The sequence below is a fragment of the Mixophyes fleayi genome, chromosome 2 (assembly GCF_038048845.1).
Source record: "Mixophyes fleayi isolate aMixFle1 chromosome 2, aMixFle1.hap1, whole genome shotgun sequence".
Lineage (NCBI taxonomy): Eukaryota > Metazoa > Chordata > Amphibia > Anura > Limnodynastidae > Mixophyes > Mixophyes fleayi.
Window position 1 is genome coordinate 35,289,962 of NC_134403.1, and position 6,000 is coordinate 35,295,961.

Genomic DNA, 6,000 nt, shown 5'->3' on the forward strand with positions numbered 1-6,000 from the left:
GTGGTTAAAACCTTTTGGGGCGCATTTTTCTGTAATATGTGATTTTGTGCTATATAGATATGGACTTGTAACTAATAAAGCAGAGCTAATTGTACACGCAAAACATGCAGTGTATCTAATTCTCTCCAGCTGAGGAGTTCATAACTGATAAACTGACACTTACAGGTGAACAATCTGATTTAGATTTGACAGTTAAAATCTGAATATTTAAACCTATATATTGAGCAAGTTTATACACCTTGTATGATATTGTATCGACTTCAAAAACAACATAACTTAAATGTGCCACTCACACCAAAACTATTTGAACACCGTGTACTGGTAATAAGTGAATAAAAAGCTGAAAACAATTGGAAATAAATGGTGTTGTTATTCTTTTTCTAGGTGTCTCTGACTAAGAAGGAAATGCTGCGTGTAAATTATTATTCACAATAAGCACACTTCCTGGAAACAACTATCAACAGGTCATATAGGAAAAAAACACTTGAAGGAAATAAAATAAAAAAAATGTGTGTAGTTAAAAAGGAACATTTATTTATATGTATTTCTATGACAATTCATGTTATACAAATAATGGGTGGCAAAGAATAGAAACATTAAAGAAGGGTTTCCCACTAAATGACAGGTAGGGTGGGGTCTTAATTTGTGTTGGAGCACACTGGAATGCAGTTTCAGTATTTCTTTTTGCCCAATAGTCCTTAATGTTTAAAGATAAATATTTTATGTGCTCTGAGCATATATCATAAGCTTTTGAGTTCTACTTATTTTTTTATACAAATTATGCACTGGGCTGAAAATATGGAATAGATACATGTGCTGGAAGCACAATGACACAGGCCATCTTAGCAACATTATGGGCCCCTGGGCAAAAGCAGTGCACTGGGGCCCCTACCTACACAACCACTCACAGGAATAAAATGTAAATTATTGATAAAATTAAGTTTATATTTATTGTTACTTGCAAAAAAAATCAGTGTTTAAACATTAAAAAAACATGCTGTACTACAGGGATTAATCCACATAAATTTTGCCAAGTTAAAAAGAAAATATCCAACAATGCTAAAATGTTCACAATAATCACCAAATCAGTGCAAACTCTGACCTCAGTGCTGTATCCAGGGGAGGAGGTTTCAAAGAGATACATATAGTCTCTTTATAGTACTTCACAATCACTCTGGAGGGAACTACATACTCATAACACCACTCCACATGCCATCAAACCTAACTAAATGCCCCTTGCATGCCCATCAGATCACTCCATATTCCCCCTACATCCACATCAGCTGCTTCCCGTCTCCCCTATTTCAAACACTGTGCCCTCAATTAAGCTCCTGTTTGTCGCCTCCATCATGCTTCTGGTCTGCCCAGGGGCAGATCCAGGGGCAATCGACTCCCCCCTAGCAGAGGCTTGCTGCCAGCTGCTGCAAACTATGTACAGGTCCGTTCGGCAGAGACAGGCAGGGAGAGTGGGCTACCTGGCTTCTCTGATTGTGTGATTGTGTTTAAAACACAATCAGAGCGGCCGGGCAGCACACTGTCCCTGCCTGTCTCTGCCGAACGGACCTGCACAGTGTGCAGCCTTAGCTGTCAAAAGGGGGCGGGGCCTGAATCGCCCCGAGTAAAACTATTTTCTAGATCCGCCCCTGGGTCTGCCCCTGTATCAGACACTGTGCCCTCCATTGTGCTCCTACTTGTCGCCTTCATCATGCTTCTGCCCCCGCACCCCTGTATCAGATACTGTGCCCTCCATTATTCTTCTATTTGTCCCCCTTCCCTTACCTTTCTATCACCTTCTTCTATTCTTTTTGCTTTTCTTTCTTCCTCGCTTGTTTGTCCGTTGCGTGGTGGCTCCTCCATGCTGCGCTCCTCACTGAAAATGCCATTCAGGTCAAGCGCAGTATGGAGGAGGGGAACAGAGAGGGAGCCGGATCTCCACCGTGTAACCGCAAAAAGGTAAGTTTTTTTTCCAGAGCTTACCCTGTCTATGGGCCCCCCTTGCCCGACGGGCCCAATGGGAAAGATGGCTCTGCAATGACACTTCTATAAGTATAAATGGATGATAACATGATATCCTGCCCATGGATATAGAAGAAATAAGCAGTATTTAATCTACTCCACACAGGGATGTACACTGAAACAAACTAAAAGGAGGCAAGGCCATATATGTACTCCCGGGTATGGATGATTCACCACTATGGATGCTCCCATGCCGCCGGAGTGAGCATAGCTATCGCTTTTGACAGTGTTATGCTGCATTCCTGCCCATCCCTCTTCAAATACACTCAGGGGAGGGGTGCCAGCAGCCTATTATGAACATTTTAAAGGAACAAAAATGCAGGTAGCCCAGTGACCCAGCCCAAGGTAGCCCAGCATGGGGCTGGCACAGGGGGTAGATGCCCTCCTGCTGTCCAGCCCTTGAGTACCCTGCCAATGTTGTGCGCACCACTGTTAGGTACAGGTAACTCCACCCTTCACAAGCAAAGCTCATGAAGAGGGACATATAGGCTGACTATCCTTGGGACTGTCCCACAAATATCAGACCATTTGGCAGAGATTCTCTCCTACCTGTTCATTCAGTTTTCACTACCTGCTACTTAAGTCTTAAGCTCAGGTGCTGCTTGCCTAGAGCCTGGAATGTTGTAGTCCTGTTTGGAAAAGGGACAGGTACATGAAATATAGAAAGCTGAGTAATTAGTGAATACTCTAGAACGCCTTCCCCATAACCAGCTCTGACAGTAAATCAATAGCACCCACGTTTAATTAGGTCTTACAACCTTGACATTAAATCAAAAGCACCTATGTTTAATAATTAGAAGGAGGGAAGGGACCCAAGTCCCTGACCAACCCTTTCCTAATTTAAAAATGAAATAAAGTTTAAAAAGATGCCTAAGGTGGCCCCATGACATAATTTGTTCTGCTGGCTTAAAACTCTTGGTGCGGTCTATGATCAATCCCCCACTGATTCCACAGGAACATGCCACATCCATTTCTCTCAGGTGCACTTCTGATGGATTGCCTTTGATGGGTTTAACTATGAAATTGTAGTTTTATTTTTGCATATAGATCATTGATCACTATAGAATGCATGTAATTTCAACTTTCAATTGAGAGCTGCTTTCAAGAAAGCTGACATTTTGTTGCATAAAAATGCATATATTTGATAACACATAACTAAACTTATGTATGCCTTTACTGTGTGTTACAGCTGTATAGTTTAATCTATATTCACTTTTCTGTCTGCATGAAGCTTGTCATTTTTTGAGCAGCTATGAATATTCATAATTAGTTAGTAATTATACAGTAAACACCTCATGTACTGGAGGAGGATGCTCACTGTGCTTCTGGGAACTGTCCAGTGACATCATCAAGCTGCCAGCTATCAGCACATTGGATCTGAATGATGAGCTGACATCAGTGTCACAGGAAGTTGTGCCCATGCCAATAGCAAATTTACATAATGCTTAAGGCATTTGCATGCTGCCAAACCTTGTCACAGTGCACATTTAAACAGTGTATGATGGGGACATAGACATGAGACTTTGGTGTTGTGTCACATCCATTGGGGGCTTGTCGAATGCTTTAGAAGCACGAGTGAGAAAGTCCTCCCAAAAGTCTTGCCAGTTGGGCAAATGTTGGAATGACAGGATAACCCCTCTAAAATTAGAACTGTCCCACCTAAATGGGCACAGTTGGGAGGTGTGCATTTATGACACAGACAGAGAGGGGCCCATGTATAGATGATTTTTCCTGTATTGGAATGTGTCTTAATAACTGTAATTGCAATTAGACATTCCTCAGGTTATCTAGTTAATGTTAGGTTGTTTTCTTCTTAAGGTATGTTTTAGGAGGGTTGTGTTTCTCTGTCTTGCATAATTCATGGTAGTGGAAGGCTAAAGGTTTTGTGGTTGGTTATAGGCTCCAAGGTTACATAACGACTCTCTACAAACTGTAGATAAAGTTTATGCATCGGAATCATTGTGTTGTAGAATATTCCTTTTGTTATATTGTGTAAACCTGTCTTGAATGGTACTAAAAGTACCTTAAAGTGAATCTAAACCCAACATAGAAAACATGTTTTTAAAGAATTTTGCTTAGAAAAATTATAATTATCATAATAAAACACAGCTTATTATTCATAGTCATAGACAACACAGAACACTGAAACACATAACCGGTTATAGTGTTCATTTCTGTGTCAGCTGCTGTTTAGTCTTCTGACTCCTATTGTCTTTCAGTTTCTGACCCTTGGCTTGATCTGGACTGTAATTATTTGCTGATTGCCATGACCTCTGGCTAGTTACTTGGACATCCCTGCTTGCTGCCAGCCCTGACCCTTTGCCTGTTCCTGACCACGCTATCCACTATGGACCCTAGACCTCGGCTTGCTCCTGACTACTCGCTACCATCTGTCATCACCTCCTAATCAGTGCTGCGGTATTACTCATAAGCTTACACTACGCTAGAGTTTAAGACCTGGGGCCATCTGAGTACCTGTTAGTGTGACAAGCTCTACAGAAAAGGTTGCTGCTATAGGCGAAAACCTGTTCTCCTAGGTCTACAAGCTTATGATAATAGCCGCGTAACATTATAACTGGCTATAACACAGTTGGAGGAACTTGCTTTGATGGATGACAGCGTGACTAATTCTATCCCAGCCCAGATTCTGGCTGGGCAAATCCAGACCCTCTCCCAGATGGTCCAGGGACTATCACACCGGTTATCTGCACAGAAAGAAGCCTCCAGAGCTTCACAAGTCACTTTGGCACCTGCAGTGGAACCCAAATTAAATCTGATGGATCTTTTCTCTGAAAACAGAACCTTGCTCCGCAATTTTAAGGAGGGCTGCAAGCTCTATTTTCGTTTAAGACCCCATTCTTCAGGCTTATATAAACAATTGATCGGTATCACAATCTCTCTTCTCCAAGGTGACCCTCAGTTCTGGGCTTTTAGTCTTGCCCAGACAAATCCTACTCTGTAGTCTGTTGATGCCTTCTTTAATGCCCTGGACCTGCTCTATGATGACCCTGACAGGGTGGCCTCGGCTGCATCACAACTTAGGGCCCTCAGACAAGGCCAGTATCCTTCACCAACCACCTTGGAAAATATGATGCAGTTGGTAATCAAGATAGACTATAGGATCAAAGAAAGAAAAGCTGAAATAGATACGTCCTCCTCCTCCGGCCTCTTACCATGCACCACTGGACTTTTAAAAACCCATGCAGCAAGGAGCCTATCGCCTCTCCTCAGAAGAAAAGTCTAGGCGACGCTTCTTGGGTCTCTGCATGTATTGTGGCAAGAAGGGCTACCTACTTTGTGTTTGCCCTAAAAAGGCCGGAAAAGACCAGACCTAAGTGTTAGAGAAGAGGTGTGCCTAGGTCTTCAAATAATTTCTTCAAAAAAATCAGTCTTGATTCCTGCTTGGCTTGTCTATGGAGCTCATTCCACCACTGTTTCTGCTTTTCTTGACAGTGGTGCAGCTGGTAACTTCCTCGACGTTAAGTTCGGCCCAGACTCTTGGTATTCCTTCAATCAAGTTGGAGTCAAACATTATCGTATGTGAGCTGGATACTGGCCAGGACTCCACCTGTACAATTGTTAATAGGTACCTTCCATTATGAGGTCCTCTCATTCTACCTGATCTCATGTCCTTCCCTTACTTTGATTCTAGGGCATCCTTGGCTCCAAAGCCATAACCTGCACATCGATTGGAATAAAGGGGAGATCATATGCTGGAGTTAGGTGTGCTCATCCACTTGTTTGACTCTGCCTCTTTGGGTTCTGCAGTCCATTCTGGTACACCTTCCTGCTCCATACTAGGACTTTCACAATGTACTCTCAAAGAAGAAAGTGGATTATCTCCCTCCTCATCAAGATTATGACTGCACAATTAACCTTATTCCCGTGTCTAAGATGCCTAAAGGCCAACTATATGCCCTCTCTATCCCAGAGACCCAGGTGATGGAGCAGTATGTGGAGGAAAATCTTCAGGGTTCATCTGAC